The following is an 18,771-nucleotide window of genomic DNA, read 5'->3' as shown; positions in this document are numbered from 1 at the left end:
TTTTTAAAATTGATTTTAATCTTTCCAAATTCTCAAATAGACCACTCTGCTTGTCCACTCCCTTTAAGACCGCTCTGTGCAAACCACTCTGCTCTGAAAAACTGTTGGTCTTTATTCTCTTCGGAGCTACACCCAATTTGCAAGTGTTGACTCAGCACCCCTATTCTCTGATTAACACCTATGCAAGACAAACACTTACAGCTGACTGAGGCAACTTCTGTTCATTACAGTTTAAAGTTCTAAGTTTAAAGCTTGCCAAGAATGATAATGCATTACTTCACTGGAAAAAAATGCATGTAATATCTAGACTAATTTGATGCAACCAAGTTCTTCTGGAATGTTGAATGCATCATAAAATTATAATGAGTGTGATTTATTTTTTTCTTGTGATCTGTCACGCTTTAGAATTTGCTAACCATTTTTCCCACAAAGAGGATTTGGGGGAAAAAAGTATTACATTTAAGGACTGTTTTAAAGCAACGTGCATTCACACATAGCCTAAAGGCACTAAGGTGGTTAAAATGCAAATTCCCATTCATTCGGATAATCTCAAGTCTACCCTTCTTTGCTGATTAGGTTGCTTTTTGCTTCCCTCCATCCCACAAAAACACACCGATGTTTGGGAGGAAAAAGAATGAATTTGTCAGCAATCAAATGAAACATCACACCCATTATGTTGGGAGATCTCTGGTCCTGGTTGTCTGCCACAGTGTGCTCTCCCCTCGGGCTATGAGCATAGGGAGATAGAAATAGACGTGAGCAGTCAGTCAGCAGCAAGTACAAGCTTTCGCCGGCTTGTAAGTTCAGGATTTAATTTGATTTAAATCAAGTTAAGGCAACCCACTGATGCGGGGAAACATACCATGTTCAATATTTTGTATTATTTTGTAAGGAAAAGTTGTAGATATTGAATTAAGTATATTTGTTCACAACAGTTGGCTCTGCATGCGATAAAGTACCTTAAAGATTCTTAACTGGCTTCATCTTACCAGCTTTTTTTCTAGGTCAACTCCAAAAAGAAAAGCGCGAAAGACTCAGATATCCATCAGATCACACAGGGTTAGGTTATTGTTATTACACTATTGTATCAGTAAATATTGAGCACTGAGAGTCTACTCTGGCGTGTAAGGAGCATGGCATTTACTTATGTGAGTGACTGATGCCACCGAATCAGAAAACATACCTGTGGCAGACCCCTAGCTTGTAACATGATCCAATTATCAGTCCTATTGTTTGTTTTACTTGTTTAATCCCTGCAAGGGGTTTCCTTCTCCCAAACATCGGTGTGTTTTTGTGGGATGGAGGGAAGCAAAAAGCAACCTAATCAGCAAAGAAGGGTAGACTTGAGATTATCCGAATGAATGGGAAGCGAAGAGAAATTTATCTTTGAACATCATTTTAAAGGGAATTGGATAAGCGTATAGAATGGGAATTGCCACCTCTAATAATCTAGTTATACTGGTTAGTTGAGAAGTAGGTAAAGTAAAATTGGCCAACTTTTAAAACTTGACGTGACAGAAATGTTTGTGTTTTTCACCCAATTTTTTATCGGTGCCCATTAAAACTTATCTGGAACAGCGAAGTTCACTGTACTAGGGAGAAAGACATTGAGTGTCTTGCTGGCCAAGAGTAGATCTTTACTGTGGGTTTCAACTTCAAAAGAAATACTAGAAGGCAGTGCATTTTTATTGCCCCCTCAGTTTACCTGTTGCCATAATGGGAATGTGCTCCACAATATATATGAAGCTTTACACAGTTTCGTAAAGAACAATTTTTCAGTAAGATTTAAGAAAGGAAAAAAACTGGCACTATCTCCTTTTGGCGTTTTTAATCAACCATTTCTCAAAGAAAGGATTTTTGGATTTTTTGGATTTTTAAAAGTGTACTGCAGAAGTCCTCAAAACAAAAAGAGAAAAAAGACACCCAGAGAAAAGCTGGTTAATATGGAAAAAAACAAAAAATAATTTGTTTGCTTGTCTGGGTGTTCGGAAAAGACACTGCTGGAAGACCTGTTGACCTCTGTCTGTGAAGTGGAGGTTAAGAAGATAGACACAAACACAGAAAAGGCAATCTAGTTTTTGTCACCAGAGTAGTGCTGAAGCAAAAAGACTCAAGTCAGAATGTAGTGGAGTTGGTCTATTTAGTTGAGCAAGGTGACCCACTGATGTGGATGGTGTAGCGTGTTTTATGTTGTTACGTGGAGATCTGTTGCATCACTTGAACCAAGTGAAACTGATCATGACTACTGCAAGGTAAAGCAGCTGAACAATTCAAACCAAGCCTTGCCACTTCTACTGTCAACTTGTTCCACCTTTGGAGAGATTGAAGAAATACATGCGCAAAAGATATTGATACCCAGGTCAGGCTATCGCTGAAGTGAACAACCTGTTAATTAGTTTTGCAGGTGTTGGTTGAGGGATGAATGTTGGACATTCTGCCATGGCATCTTAAACAGACAGATGTAGCCTCAGTTGGAGTATAATGTGAGGTTATTCACTTTGGTAGGACGAATAGAAAAATACAAGGATAAGGGGTAAGCCATTTAGGACCGAGATGAGGAGAAACTGCTTCACTCAGAGAATTGTGAACCTGTGGAATTCTCTACCACAGAAAGTTGTTGAGTCCAGTTTGTTAGATATATTCAAAAGGGATTTAGATATGGCCCTTACGGCTAAAGGAATCAAGGGGTATGGAGAGAAAGCAGGATTTGGGTACTGAAGTTGCATGATCAGCCATGATCATATGAATGGTGGTGCAGGCTCGAAGGGCTGAATAGCCTACTCCTGCACCTATTTTCTATGTTTCTAGAATATTTTTTTAAATAGTGAGAAACTATTAAATGTTGTTTGGAGAGATATAGGTGTCCTCATACAGGAAACAAAAAGTTAGAATGCAGGTGCAGCAAAAAAATTAGGAAGGCAAATTGCATGTTGGCCTTTATTTCAAGGGGGTGAGAATACAAGAGTGAGGTAGTCTTACTAGAATTGTACAGAGCTTTGGTGAGACCACACCTGGAGTACTGAGCATGGTTTTGGTCTCCTTATCTGAGAAAGGACATACATGCTTTAGAGGCGAAGCAATAAAGTTTCACTAAATTGATCCCTAGGATGAGAGGGTTGTCCTATGAGGAGAGATTGAGTAGATTGATCCTATACTCTAGAGTTTAGAAGAATGAGAGGGGATCTCATTGAACCATATAAAATTCTGAGGGGGATTGAAAGGATAGATGCTGGGAAGTTGTTTCCCCTGGATGGAGAGTCTCGAACTGCGGGGCATAGTCTCGGGATAAGGTGTTGGCCATTTAAGACTGAGATGAGGTGGAATTTCTTCACTCAAAGGGTTGTGAATCTTTGGAATTCTCTACCACAAAGAGGTGTGGAAAGCAAGCGCTCTACTCTGAACTCCTACCCGGCAAGCGAGCCCGAGGTGGGCAGAGGAAATGTTTCAAGGACACCCTCAAAGCCTCCTTGATAAAATGCAACATCCCCACTGACACCTGGGAGACCCTGGCCAAAGACTGCCCTAAGTGGAGGAAGTGCATTCGAGAGGGCGCTGAGCACCTCGAGTCTCGTCGCCGAGAGCATACAGAAAAGCGCAGGCGGAGGAAGGAGCGTGCAGCAAACCAGACTCCCCACCCCCCAACCCTTTCCTTCAACGGCTGTCTGTCCCACCTGTGACAGAGACTGTAATCCCCATATTGGACTGTTCAGTCACCAAAGAACTCCCTTCAGGAGTGGAAGCAAGTCTTCCTCGATTTCGAGGGACTGCCTATGATGATGATGATGGATGCAGAGTCGTTGAGTTTATTCAAGGCTGAGCTGATAGATTTTTGGACTCTAGGGGAATCAAGGGATATGGGAATCGGGCGGGGAAAGTAGAGTTGAGGTCGATGATCAGCCATGATCTTATTGAATGGCGGAGCAGGCTCGAGGAGCCGTGTGGCCTACTCCTGCTCCTAATTATTATGCTCTTAATATATGATCCGAAAGACAGCACCTCTGATGATGCAGCATTCTCTCAGAACTGCATCATCATCATCATCATAGGCAGTCCCTTGGAATCGAGGAAGACTTGCTTCCACTCCTGAAGTGAGTTCTTTGGTGGCTGAACAGTCCGATACAAGAGCCACAGACTCTGTCACAGGTGAGACAGATAGTCGTTGAGGGAAGGGATGGGTGGGACTGGTTTGCCGGACGCTCTTTCCGCTGCCTGCGCTTGATTTCTGCATGCTCTCGGCATTGAGACTCGAGGTGCTCAGCACCCTCCCAGATGCACTTCCTCCACTTAGGATGGTCTTTGGCCAGGGAATTCCAGGTGTCAGTGGGGATGTTGTACTTTATCAGGGAGGCTTTGAGGGTGTCCTTGTAACGTTTCCCCTGCCCACCTTTGCCAAGAAGGAGCTCCAAGTAGAGTACTTGCTTTGGGAGTCTCATGTCTGGCATGCGAACTATGTGGCCTGCCAAAGGAGCAGATCGAGTATGGTCAGTGCTTCAATGCTGGGGATGTTGGCTTGGACAAGGGCGCTGAATTTGATGCATCTGTCCTCCCAGGGGATTTGTAAGATCTTGCGGAGACATCGTTGGTGATATTTTTCCAGCGACGAGGTGACTACTGTACATGGTCCATGTCTCAGAGCCATACAGGAGGGTGGGTATTACTATAGCCCTGTAGGCCATGAGCTTGGTGGCAGTTTTGAGGGCCTGGTCTTCAAACACACTTTTCCTGAGGCGGACGAAGACTGCACTGGAGGCGGTGTTGGATCTCGTCGTCGATGCCTGCTCTTGTTGATAGGAGGCTCCTGAGATATGGGAGGTGACCCACGGTGTCCAGGGCCGCGCCATTGATCTTGATGACTAGGGAGCAGTGCTGTGCGATGAGGACAGGCTAGTGGAGGACCTTTGTCTTACGGATGTTTAGCGTAAGGCCCATGCTTTCATACGCCTCAGTAAATACGTCGACTATGTCCTGGAGTTCAGCCTCTGTATGTGCGCAGACGTCGTCCGTGAACTGTAGCTCAACGACAGAGGTTGGAGTGGTCTTGGACCTGGCCCGGAGATGGCTACGGTTGAACAGGTTCCCACTGGTTCTGTAGTTTAGTTCCACTCCAGCGGGGAGCTTGTGGACTGTGAGGTGGAGCATGGTGGCGAGAAAGATTGAAAAGAGGGTTGGGGCGATGATGCAGCCCTGTTTGACCCCGGTCCGGACGTGGATTGGGTCTGTGATGGATCCGTTGGTAAGGATCATGGCCTGCATGTCATCGTGGTGCAGGCAGAGGATAGTGATGAACTTTTGGGGGCATCGGAAATGGAGGAGGAAGCTCCATGCACTGAAGTGTCAGCACGCGTGTCCAAGTCCTGAAATGGGGCTTAAATCCACAACCTTATGAATTTTGTTGATGTTTCTTTTGACTATTGCTGCAGGATCTTTGGACAGTTTTATTATGTTCCCCATTTAGTAGGAGTATGTGCCAAGCTGGTTGGAAGTAAAATTCTCAATATCAATGAGGGCTTAAGTTTCGGCTCGAGTTGCTCCTATTTTTTTGGTGCAACTAGTTTAGAATGGAGTTTCTTAGAAATTGCAATTCTCGGCATTTAGCTGGCTCCAGTTCTAGTGAGTTAGAATAGTTTCGTTTTAGAACAGTTTTTTTTCCAAACGGGGGCATTACCAGCCACTTATACCTGTCTTGCAAGTTTAGGCAGTGAAAACTTACTCCAAACTAACTTAGAATGGAGTAAGTGTAGATTTTTGTAAGCTCAGAAAAACCTTGCCTACACTTTATAAATTAGGTGTAGGGAACGAGAGATGGGGGGAGGGGAAGGGAAGTTTACAAGCATTAAACACTTCACTTTTACAAATAAAGAGCCATCATCAACAATAAATCAATAAATCAATCAAAAAAATTAAATAAAAAAAAAATAAAAGTAGTAACTATCAATAAATAAAAAATGAAGTTTCTACTCACCTACTGCAGCACCGGGAGCCCTCCAACAGTGTGCTGGGACGGGGGCCCCCCCCCCCAGGAGATGCCGGTCGAACCGGTCCCGCCGCCGACCAGGACTTCGGGCGGGCCAGCAGATGATGAGCCGCCACCCAAGACTTTGGGCGTGCCCTGCCGCCGAGGACGTAGGGCGGGGCCCGCCCCAGCAAGATGCTGGGCGGGCGGGCCCCGCCGCCGACGAGATGTTCGGGCGGGGCCTGCCCCTAGGAGATGCCGGGCGGGCTGCCGCAGAAGAGGTAAGTACTGTCAGGCCACTTGGCCTGGGATAGGGGCGACGTCCCTTCAGCCAGGGATAGGGTCGTCGCCCGGAGACAGGACACGCTGGGAGGGCCAGGAACTACTGCGCACGCGCGCAGCTGCCAGCACTGTTTTTGGTGCAGGGCTGTAGCTCCGCCCCCAGCAGCTCCTGCTGCGCTGCGCCGAGCTGGAAACGGCCCTACAGATATCGGAGAATCGCGAGATAAGTATTTGCCGCTTTTTAAGTTCTACAAATTAGGCGAGCCTTTCAGATGTGCGCCATTCTAGCAGGGGTCCAAAACTTGAGCCCTGTAAGTTGCAAGTATCGTTAAGAAGTGTGCTTGACAGCTTTTGTATTAGGTAGAGTAAAGGGAGCTTTACTCTGAAGCTGACTTTGCAATACTTGTCCTGAGAGTGAATGAACATTGAACACAAAGTTCAGTTGTTCCACCCAGCCCCTGACACGCATAATAGTTTCTGGAGCGTGCGATGGATTTTTACCCCTCACACTGTTGTCCTGTGAACCATATGTTTACATCAGTTGCAGCCTTCTGGAATGTAGAATCGGGAGGGGGGGAAGGGGGTGGGGGCAGATTTGAGAGCCTGAGAGCTGGGTGGGGGGGGTATAGACATAAATGAAATATGCTATGCAATGGAGAGCGGCGAATGTTATATGTGGAATTCAGCCAGTCAGTGTTGAATTCTCTAATTGTAACATGAGATTGATATCGTCAACCTTTGCTTTTTTTTAAAAGCAGGTCAAGGAGGAATTTCACAAGAGCTTCTATTGGATGTTCTGTGTGTAGTTAGTCATTTGACAGAAATGGTTTAATTAAGTGGGGTAAAGTTCATGGCCTGGCCAACTGTACATGATAAGATGGAAGGAGTGGGCCTCATCGGCCAAAAGCAGTGACAGTAGACCATATTTTAATGTGTTGCCTTTACCTTGATTTTTGTTTTGAAAGAAAGTGCCAATTGAAGAAAAGTGTAATAAGCTGAAGTTCAGTCATACCTGTGTACTGGGTATTGCCAGTCTCTCTCTCTTTGCAGTTTTGTCACAAGTTTTTTTTTAACCTTGGATACTCCCACTAATAGTTTAGTTTTGTGCCAAATGAAACTTCTTGTAGCAGGCACAGATGAGCATGATGTAAAAAGCACTCATCTGTCATCCGAATGCTAAGTGGTCTTGCTGCTTTTGTTAATCTAAAGATTACATTTAGTAGGAAGAATGTGGCATTGTATTTTCTGCCACTTACACTGCACTTTTGGCACTGTAGATGTGCTGAAAATGTTGCTGCGCCAAACTATAGTATAATGTTGCTGCTGGCTTGATCTTCTAAACCTAAGTCCAGATAAGATTGCTTTTAAATTGCCATTGCATTGCAGCTGGTAAAATGCACAGCTGTTGTGAAGCTAGTGGGTCCACCGATACGCTCGCGGCCTTCCGCGAGAGGTGGGTGCCGGAGGGACTGGAGTGCATTATCACCCCTGGCAACCACATTTTAATTTGATTTTATATGTTTTAAATTTTAATTTGTTTTAATTGCTGGGTTTTTAGTGTCCCCCTCCCCTTTTATAGGGGGCACTTGTAAAATATGGTTTTAGTGCCCAAAAAACCCACAAAAAAAACCTACAAAAATACAAAATAAAAGGGCCTTGGAAAATGTTTGGAGTGGCCCCCAGATTGGGGGTCACTTGATTTAAATGTTTTTATTTTGTCTCCTCAAAGAGTTATGAAGCTAGTGGGCTCAAAGCCTGCCTTTTTATCCCAGAAGGCACATTGAAGCCATCTTCTACTTTCTGATTGAGCTTCCATCTGTCGTAGGGAAACAGAAAGCAGGAAACTATAGACCAGTTAGCCTAACATCTGTCGTTGGGAAAATGCTAGAGTCCATTATTAAGGAAACAGTAGCAGGATATTTGGAAAAGCACAAAATAGTCAAGCAGAGACAGCATAGTTTTATAGAAACTAGGTGCAGGAACAGGCCATTCGGCCCTTCAAGCCTGCACCACCATCCAATATGATCATGGCTGATCATGCAACATTAGTACCCCACTCCTGCCTTCTCTCCATACCCCCCTGATCCCTTTAGCCGTAAGGGTCACATCTAATTCCCTTTTGAATATATCCAACGAACTGGACTCATCAACCTTCTGTGGTAGAGAATTCCACAGGTTCACAATTCTCTGGGTGAAAAAGTTTCTCCTCATCTCGGTCCTAAATGGCTTACCCTCAACCTTAGACTGTGATCCCTGCTTCAGGACTTCCCCAACATTGGGAACATTCTTCCTGCATCTAACCTGTCCAGTCCCGTAAGAATTTTATATGCTTCTGAGATTCCCTCATTCTTCTAAATTCCAGTGAATATAAGCCTAGCTGATCCAGTCTTTCTTCATATGTCAGTTCTGCCATCCCGGGAATCAGTCTGGTGAACCTTCGCTGCACTCCCTCAATAGCAAGAATGTCCTTCCTCAGATTAGGAGACCAAAACTGCACACACTATTCAAAGTGTGGTCTCACCAAGGACCTGTATAACTGCAGTAAGACCTCCCTGCTCCTATACTCAAATCCTCTCGCTATGAAGGCCAACATGCCATTTGTTTTCTTAACTGCTTGCTGTACCTGCATGCCAACTTTTAATGACTGATGTACCATGACACCCAGGTCTCGTTGCACCTCCCCTTTTCATAATCTGCCTTCCTGTTTTTGCCACCAAAGTGGATAACCTCACACTTATCCACATTATACTGCATCTGCCATGCATTTTCCCACTCACCTAACCTGTCCAAGTCACCCTGCAGCCTCTTAGCATCCTCCTCACAGCTCTCTCTGCCACCCAGCTTGGTGTCATCTGCAAACTTGGAGATATTACATTCAATTCCTTCATCTAAATCATTAATATATATTGTAAATAGCTGGGGTCCCAACACTGAACCTTGTGGTACCCCACTAGTCACTGCCTGCCATTCTGAAAAGGACCGTTTATTCCACTCTTTGCTTCCAGTCTGCCAACCAGTTCTCGCTCCATGTCAATCCCATGTGCCTTAATTTTGCGCACTAATCTCTTGTGTGGGACCTTGTAAAAAGCCCTTTGACAGTCCAAATACACCACATCCACTGGTTCGCTCTTATCCACTCTACTAGTTACATCCTCAAAAAATTCTAGAAGATTTGTCAAGCATGATTTCCCTTTCATAAATCCATGCTGACTTGGATCGATCCTGTCACTGCTTTCCAAATGCACTGCTATTACATCTTTAATAATTGATTCCAGCATTTTCCCCACTACCGATGTCAGGCTAACCAGTCTATAATTCCATGTTTTCTCTCTCCCTCCTTTTTTAAAAAGTGGGGTTACATTAGCTACCCTCCAATCCATAGGAAAAGATCCAGGCTCCATGGAATGTTGAAAAATGACCATCAATGCATCTACTATTTCTAGGGCCACTTCCTTAAGTATTCTGAGATGCAGACTATCAGGCCCTGGGGATTTATCGGCCTTCAATCCCATCAATTTCCCTAACACCATTTCCTGACTAATAAGGATTTCCCTCAGTTCCCCCAGTTCCTACTTCTCGCTAGATCCTCGGTCCCCTAGTATTTTCGGGAGGTTATTTGTGTTTTTCTTAGCGAAGAGAGAACCAAAGTATTTGTTCAATGGTCTGCCATTTCCTTGTTCCCCATTATGAATTCACCTGATTCTGACTGCAAGGGACCTACATTAGTCTTCACAAATCTTTTTCTCTTCACATATCTATAGAAGCTTTTGGAGTCAGTTTTTATGTTCCCTGCAAGCTTATTCTCATATTCTCTTTCCCCCCTCCTAATTAAACCCTTCGTCCTCCTCTGCTGAATTCTAAATTTCTCCCAGTCCTCAGGTTTGCTGCTTTTTCTGGCCAATTTATATGTCTCTTCCTTGGATTTAACACTATCTCTAATTTCCCTTGTTAGCCACGATTGGATTGAGCCACCTTCCCCGTTTTATTTTTACGCCAGACAGGGATGTACAATTGTTGTAGTTCATCCATGTGATCTTTAAATGTCTGCCATTGCCTGTCTACCATCAACCCTTTAAGTATCATTCTATCCTAGCCAAATCATGTCTCATACCATCAAAGTTACCTTTCTTTAAGTTCAGGACCCTAGTCTCTGAATTAACTGTGTCACTCTCCATCTTAATGAAGAATTCTACATATTATGGTCACTCTTCCCCAAGGGGCCTCGCACGACAAGATTGCTAATTAATCCTCTCTCATTACACAAGACCCAATCTAGGATGGCCTGCTCTCTAGTTGGTTCCTCGACATATTGGTCTAGAAAACCATCCCTTATACACTCCAGGAAATCCTCCTCCACAGTATTGCTACCAGTTTGGTTAGCCCAATCTATATGTGGATTAAAGTCACCCATGATAACTGCTGTACCTTTATTGCACGCATCCCTAATTTCCTGTGTGATCCCCAACCTCACTACTACTGTTTGGTGGTCTGTACACAATTCCCACTAACGTTTTCTGCCCTTTGGTGTTTCGCAGCTCTACCCATATAGATTCCACATCATCCAAGCTAATGTCCTTCCTTACTATTGCGCTAATCTCTTCTTTAACCAGTAACGCTACCCCACCTGCTTTTCCTTTCTGTCTATCCTTCCTGAATATTGAATATCCCTGGATGTTGAGTTCCCAGCCTTGGTCACCCTGCAGCAATGTCTCCGAAGTCCCAATTACGTCATATCCGTTAACAGCTACCTGCACAGTTAATTCATCCACCTTATTACGAATGCTCCTCGCATTGAGACTCAGAGCCTTCAGGCTTGTTTTTTTTAGCACTCTTTGTCCTTTTTAAATTCTGTTGTAATGTGGCCCTTTTTTGATTTTTGCCCTTGACTTCTCTGCCCTCCACTCTTAGTTGTCTCCTTCCTACCTTTTGCCACTGCCCCCTTTTTACTTCCCTCTGCCTCCCTGCATAGATTCCCATCTGCCTGTCATATTAGTTTAAACCCTCCCCAAACGCAGTAGCAAACACTTCGCCTAGAACATCGGTTCCGATCCTGCCCAGGTGCAGACCGTCCGGTTTGTACTGGTCCCACCTCCCCCAGAACCGGTTCCAATGTCTCAGGAATTTGAATCCCTCCCCTTTGCACCATTCCTCAAGCCATGTATTCATCTGAACTATCCTGCTATTCCTACTCTGACTAGCATGTGGCACTGGTAGCAATCCTGAGATTACTACCTTTAAGGTCCTACTTTTTAAAGTTAACTTCTAGCTCCCTAAATTCAGCTTGTAGGACCTCATCCTGTTTTTTTTACCAATATCGTTGGTATCAATATGCACCATGACAACTGGTTGTTCACCCTCCCTCTCCAGAATGCCCTGCAGCTGCTCCGAGACATCCTTGACCCTTGCACCAGGGAGGCAACATATCATCCTGGAATCTCATTTGCGGCCGCAGAAACGCCTATCTATTCCCCTTACATTAGAATCCCCTCTCACTATAACTCTCCCACTCTTTTTCCTGCCCTCCTGTGCACCCCTGCTGCCATGAACTTGGCGGCTGCTGCTGCCTTCCTCTGATGAGCACCTCCCTCAACAGTATCCAAAACGGTATATCTGTTTTGGAGGGAGGTGACCGCAGGGGACCCCTGCAGTACCTTTCTTCCCTTGCTCTTCCTGATGGTCACCATTCCCTATTTGCCTGTGTAACCTTTACCTGTAGTGTGACCAGCTCACTAAATGTGCTATCCACGACATCCTCAGCATCGCAGATGCTCCAGAGTGAATCCATGCACAGCTCCAGTGCTGCAATGCGGTTTGACATGAGCTGCAGCTGGACACATTTCCCACACACATAGTAGCCAGGGACACCCTGACTGCCCACATATCACAGGAGGAGCATGACATGGTTCTGGGCTCTCCTACCATGACTTAACCCTTAGATTAACTTAATTTGGCAACAATGCCAAAGGTTTCCTACTGATAAGAAAAGAAAAAGAAAAAATACTCACCAATCAGTTACCCGCTTGGCTGTGACGTCACACTTCGATTTCTTTTCACTTCTATTTTGCCTCTTGTCCCTGCACCAGCTGGCTCCTCCGACTGCCGCTGGCCTTTTATAGGCCTCGGGCCTCCCGCTCCCACTGGCTGCTTCCGACTGCACTTATGAAAAGGAAATCATGTTTGACAAATTTTCTGGAGTTCTTTGAGGATGTAACAAGCAGGGTGGATAAGGGGGAACCAGTGGATGTGGTGATTTTGGATTTCCAGAAGGCATTCAATAAGGTGCCACATAAAAGGTTACTGCACCGGATAAGAGCTCATGGGGTTCGGGGTAATTTATTAGCATGGATAGAGGATTGGCTAATTAACAGAAAATGGAGAGTCGGGATAAATGGGTCATTTTCCGGTTGGCAAATGGTAATTAGTAGGGTGCCACAGGGATCGGTGCTGGGGCCTCAACTATTTACAATCTATATTAATGACTTGGATAAAAGCACCAAGTATAATATAGCCAAGTTTGCAGCTGATACAAAGATGGGTGGGAAAGCAAGTTGTGAGAAGGACACAAAGAATCTGCAAAGGGATATAGACAGGCTAAGTGAGTGGGCAGATGGAGTATAATGTGGGAAAGTGTGAGGTTATCCTCACAGAAAGCTGTAGACTGCAGGAAGTTATCAATGGATTGGTCAGATGGGCAGAAAAGTGGCAAATATAATTCAGCCCGGAGAAGTGAGGTTAATGCATTTGGAGAGGGCTAACAAGGCAAGGGAATGAACAATAAATGGTAGGATACTGAGAAGTGTAGAGGGACCTTGGAGTGCATGTCCATAGACCCCTGAAAGTTGCAGAACAGGTAGATAAGGTGGTTAAGAAGGCATACGGGATACTTTCCTTTATTAGCTGAGGCATATAACAGCAGGAAGGTTATGCTTGAACTGTATAAAACACTAGTTGGGCCAAAGCTAGAATACTGTGTACTGTTCTGGTCACCACATTACAGGAAAGATATGATTGCGCTAGGGAGGATACAGAGGCGATTTATGAGGATGTTGCCAGGACTGGAAAATTTTAGCTATGAGGAAAGATTGGGTAGGCTGGGGTTGTTTTCTTCGGAGCAGAAGAGGCTGAGGGGAGATTTAATTGAGGTGTATCAAATTATGTGGAACCTAGATAGAGTGGATGGGAAGCATCTATTTCCCCCAGCAGAGAGGTCAATAAACAGGGGGCATAGCTTTAAAGTAATTGGTAGAAGGATTAGAGTGGAGTTGAGAACTTTTTCACCAGAGGGTAGTTGGGGTCTGGAACCCCTATCCCAATTTTAAGAAGTACAAGTTAAACCTCCCTTATCCAAAACTCCCTTATCCAGAACCGCCCCTCATCCAAAACCATTTCCGGCCACCGGGTGGCGCATGCGCAGAACTCCATGAACAAATTGAAGTCCTTCCTCACTGCCAACTCCTGCAATCGCTAGCCTGACCGTGCGATCCACCGCTCTCTTTCCCCCCCCCCCCCCCCCTGCCGCCATGATCTCTCTGCTGCACTCCCAGCCCCATGCCATCCATCCCCGATATCCCCTTGCTCAGTAGCTGTACCATCCAGTTTAACGTGACCACCACACGTCCGGAAAAATCCCTTATCCAGAACAGCCCAGGTCCTGAGGTTACGGATAAGGGAGGTTCAACCTGTACTTGTAGATTACAGCACTTCAAGTGCATATCCAAGACTGTGGACCAAGAACTGTAAAGTAGGATTAGGATGGATAACTCTTTTTGGCTGGCACAGACATAATGGGCCGAATGGCGGCCTCCTGTGCTGTACATTTCTATGATTTTTTGGTTGTGAAATAGTATGTCACAATTTGATCATGTATTTTGGTTTTGTTTTAATTAATGCAGCAACCCAATCCAGCTCCCAGTGATTGATTAGTTGGTTCAATACATACAGCAAGGTCCCAGGTTTAATCTGATAGAGGACAGCGAGTGTGTGCGTGTTCGTTTCGGCCAGCAAATTGGCTATTCGACAACAGGAACGTCACAAAAAAGCCCAGTTATTATCCCTGCCTGATATTTGCAGATGTGCATTTTGAATTGGGATTGGAAACACGATCGGATAGATTTCTCCCTCTTCTCCCATTCTCCCTGAGCCTATGGACGCAATGGTCAGTTGTAGCACCTCCTATGGCTTGCCTTGCTGAGCATCACACCATGTGGCGTGTTTACTCACTGAACCATTTATAGAATGTAATTTTGAAACCGATAAAAACTCATTGTGTCCTGTTAACACTCTTTTTTAACCTCTGTTCTTTTTGTACCAACCATGTCTCTGATATCTAATGGCAAAGAAATTAGTCTGCACCCTGCGAACAGACGATCAGTGTTGTTTGACAATAGGCAATACATGTCAGTTGCAATCTGTGGAACTGGTTTTAAACCGAATGGCTTGTACTATATAAGCAGTTTTGAATTTCCAAAACTTTGTTGACTCTAGCTTTGTGTTCAGAGTTTAGACGTTGAAAACTGCAAAATAATGCTTTGCTTAGTGGCGACACTTCCTGCTGCCACTACATCAGCCCCCCCCCCCATGCAGCAGACATTTAGACACAGTAGCAGCTTGAGAGAAGTGCCCATTCTCTGCACTTGTATTTTGGAACAACACTACTCGCAAAGCGGCTTCCAGCTGCTGTTACATTTTTCAAACTATAATCCAACTGGCACTGTAATGCTATAGCCCACCCAATTTTCTAACCCACTGAATGGCATTTTCTTGAAATTGTGTAGCCTTCTTTCTGCCAAGTGTTTTATGTACTTCAATTACTATGTTCGTATAAATGCTTTAAATTAGAATGTATTTTAAACTTTACTTTGATCAAGGTGTATAATGCAGCATGTTTTCAGTGATCCTGATTGATGCCCAATTGCAGTGTTCTACTTCATTAGCTGCTTTTGAATTTATTTGTACTGTCCTTTGGAAACTGGAGGTTCGTGTCCTATTTTCAGTGTAAATCCAATTTCTTTCTCTCTCCATGCATTAATGCCTCAAGTTTAGCATCAAATATGAAGTGGTTTTGGATTTCCATCAACACAAAACTTGGTATAATCTGGGTGTGAAGGCCCAAACTGACCTTTGGACCCTCAAATTGTTAGCTGGTCTCACCATAAAATGAAAGTGTGATTTGTAAATCTGGATAGCTGCAAGTTAAAGGAAATATCTTTTGGTGTAATTAATCAAGACAGTCAGTCATGTCATGTGGTGATCTGTGTCATGCATCGAGTGAAATTCAGAATGCGATTATTCCATAAGAATTTGCCAGTAGCATAACTCAACAAATTATAGGCAGCTTAAGGCGGAACACAGCCTACAATAAAACCGTCTCGGATGACTTGCTCCCCCTGGCAGTTGTATAACTATGGAATTTGATTCTAGAGCCCAATGGAAATCATCCAACGGCTGTGCTTCACCGTAGAGCCCAGCGAATTTACAGCCTATTGTACATTACTGCAGTAGAACTCGCTCCAGTAGCTCGAGGAAAGCCTGTGATATTTTAACCTCTGGAAAGGCACTTTAAGGTAGTTCAGTCGACTTCTTAAAAACTGTTCATAGCTGCAGTTTTTTTTTATTGTGGGACGAGGGAGGGACTTGCACAAAGTAATAGCATATGTTTTTTAAATACCTTCCTCAGTTTGATTGCAAAAAGCGTAGGTATATGTCTGGCTTGTTAATTTTCTACATAAGATATTGTGCTCTGAAAAGTAATTTGTTGCTTTAAGTGTTTTGACATGTTTCCCTCTCCTTTGTTTGTTTTTGGTCCAGAAACCATTAGATAGAGTATTTGCGTGTAAAATTGTTACTCTAGAAATTAATACTTTAATTTAACGTAATGAGATGTCCCAAAATGTACTTCACAGTTAAGGGTCTGACCTGAATAAGATGGGGACTGGGGAAAGGGATGTCAGAGGTAGGTTTTAAAGAGGATTTTGAAGGTGGCACGAGATGTAGCAAGTGTTTAGGAAGGGAGTTTTAAGTGTGAGTTCTGTCTCCATCGCCAATGGTGAAGTGCAGGAAGGGGAATCGTGCAACACACCAGTGTTGGGTGAGGGTGCTGGTAGGGAGGTAAGGCTTGAGGATGTTGTAAAGGTAGAGAGGAGGGAGGGAGGAAGCTTGTGGAAGCTGGCAGGGATTGAGGTGATCGTTGTGCAAGGTTTTGTGTGGGATAGGATGCAGTCTTTGTGTGTTGGGTTTATGTAGGGTGAAGCACTGGAAGCTAGTGAGGAGGATATTGATGCATCGGGAGTGACGGGCTGTGGATTAGGGGCTCAATGGCAGCGAGGACAGAGTAACGGTAGAGACAGTGGGTTTACAGGTGGAAGTAGGTGTGGTGATGGACTGGATGCCTTCGCCAGACTGACACAACGCACAAGTTGTGTATTGTTGAGTTAAGCTTGAGTTGACATCCAGGGAGGGGGTTGGAATCGGGGGCTAGGGCATAGAATTTTGTCGGGGGTCAAATGGGATGGTTTCATTCATTGCATTGCTCAGCTGTAAAAAATTCTTGCTCATCCATAACTTGATATTGGACATTGGTAGAATCCAGAGTGGTAGTGGAAGGGTCATCGACCTGAAACATTAACTCTGTTTCTCTCCACTGATGCTGCCTGACCCACTGAGATTTCCAACATTTTCTGTTTTTATATTAGTGGAAAGATAAAGCTGCTTTTATTGGTGTGCATATGAAAGCTGACTTCGTAAATAATATTACTGAGGGCAATGTGTAAATAAGGGAAGAATGGAACTTTGGGGCATACTGAGGTAACTGTGCTGGTATGGAGGGTGAATCCACTGCAGGAGATGTGATGGCAAGGTTGGGGATAGGTAACTGGAGATATGAGAGCAGTGGTCGCCGGAGGCAAGGAGGATGGAGTGGTTAATTATGTTGAAGGATGCAGGATAATCTGCCTTAGTCCCAGTCTGATCTTACTCTGGTGAAGGCTAGGGTGGACACGGGAGAGATTTTATAAAGTGTCATGAGTTCAGAGCTGAGGCAGGCGATGAGCTAGAAGTTGTCGGGAAGTGGAGCAAGCTAAGGTAATAGCCTCAGTTTGGAAATTAAGAAATGCATGAGTTCCTAACAACTGCCATCTGATGTAAGGTGGGAGGGTGGGGGGCTCCGAGGAATGTCTCAAATGTTGCACATAATTCATTTGGATTGAAATGTCTGGCTATGCAATTGTAGCAATTTCCTTATACAGCTCCTGAGATTGTTTTCATGGATTGTTTATGGAATTAGCGGTTGAAAGCTGTATACATTTGCATCTTGAGTGATTAGTTATCTTCATGTCATGTGTTGGTTGCTGGGAATGAAGCAGCAGAGAATTTGTTTTTAAATTGAGCTGAGTTCAGCAACTTTACCAATATACATTTTCACATTACAAGCCAAGGAATAACTTACTCTAGGAGGCATTTTCAGTATGCCTGCCTACTGATTAGCAATGTTTTTTTTTAAAAAGAGGTATTCTCATTTGGTGCTGAACTAAATTAATCTGTAAAATTACACACTTTCACGTTCAGTTTCATGTATAAATACATGTAGTGGAAGTATTAATGCAACAAAAAGCAAAGGACCCTTGCTGGAATTTAACTTGATGCACAGCAGTACAATGCAGTGCAACTGTGAGCAGTTCAGTATCATCTCTGTTTGCTCATTTGAGCCTCGGCTCCTCTGCGCACGCGAGTAGCACATAGCAATCACTAGGCAAATTCACTAACCTTTACCACACTGAACAGAGTTCATTGTGCGTGTGGGGAAGAGTGGGAGGAACACAGCCGCCATCCTGGCTCCCAGCCAAACAGACAATGAAGTGGTTGACTTCAGGGTTACTACAGGACACAAGCTCGGGTTTCAAGCCTTGAGCTCGAGCTGTATAATATCTCTTCTGATTGAACAGCCCCGTGTTACCGGAGTCTTGTTGCTCCAGAAATCCCTCTTTACAAAATTCCATTAAGAAATGTTATTGCTATTGAGAACATTGCACGCTGAGTAATCACTAAAGTGTTGTCGGGTGCACTGTTTAATATTCTAGTAATGACACTGCTTCTGGCACTTGATGACTCCCATTCCCTCCCACTGCCTCCCAATAAGATAACATAAGAACATAAGAAATAGGAGCAGGAGTAGGCCATACGGCCCCTCGAGCCTGCTCCGTCATTTTAATACGATCATGGCTGATCCAATCATGGACTCAAGTCCACTTCCCTGCCCACTCCCCTTATTTCCTTATTGGTTAAGAAACTGTCTATCGATGTCTTAAATTTATTCAATATTTCACAGCTCTCTGAGGCAGTGATTTACAACCGTCTGAGAGAAGAAATTCCTCATCTCAGTTTTAAATGGGCGGCCCTTATTCTAAGATTATGCCCCCTAGTTCTAGTCTTCCCCATCAGTGGAAACATCCTCTCTGCATCCACCTTGTCAAGCCCCCTCATAATCTTATATATTTCGATAAGATCACCTCTTGGGCCCAAGTTTCCCGAGGAGTTGCTCC

At 44.3% G+C, this 18,771-nt stretch overlaps 1 protein-coding gene across 8 annotated transcripts in view; it reads left to right on the top strand.

Moving 5' to 3' along the window:
* LOC139263173 (long-chain-fatty-acid--CoA ligase 1-like) overlaps positions 1–18,771 on the top strand; it is a 232,975-nt gene that overhangs the window by 53,775 nt on the left and 160,429 nt on the right. For 2 of the 8 annotated variants that reach the window (XM_070878899.1, XM_070878890.1), the window contains exon 1: positions 15,644–15,798. The exons of the other annotated variants lie outside the window; for them this stretch is intronic. The gene's annotated coding sequence lies outside the window, so the exon portion shown is untranslated. Of the gene's footprint in view, positions 1–15,643; positions 15,799–18,771 lie in introns of those variants that run through there. 8 annotated transcript variants of the gene reach the window in all.

Source organism: Pristiophorus japonicus, chromosome 1 (genome assembly GCF_044704955.1).
Source record: "Pristiophorus japonicus isolate sPriJap1 chromosome 1, sPriJap1.hap1, whole genome shotgun sequence".
Lineage (NCBI taxonomy): Eukaryota > Metazoa > Chordata > Chondrichthyes > Pristiophoridae > Pristiophorus > Pristiophorus japonicus.
This window is presented reverse-complemented; position numbering and strand designations above follow the sequence as displayed.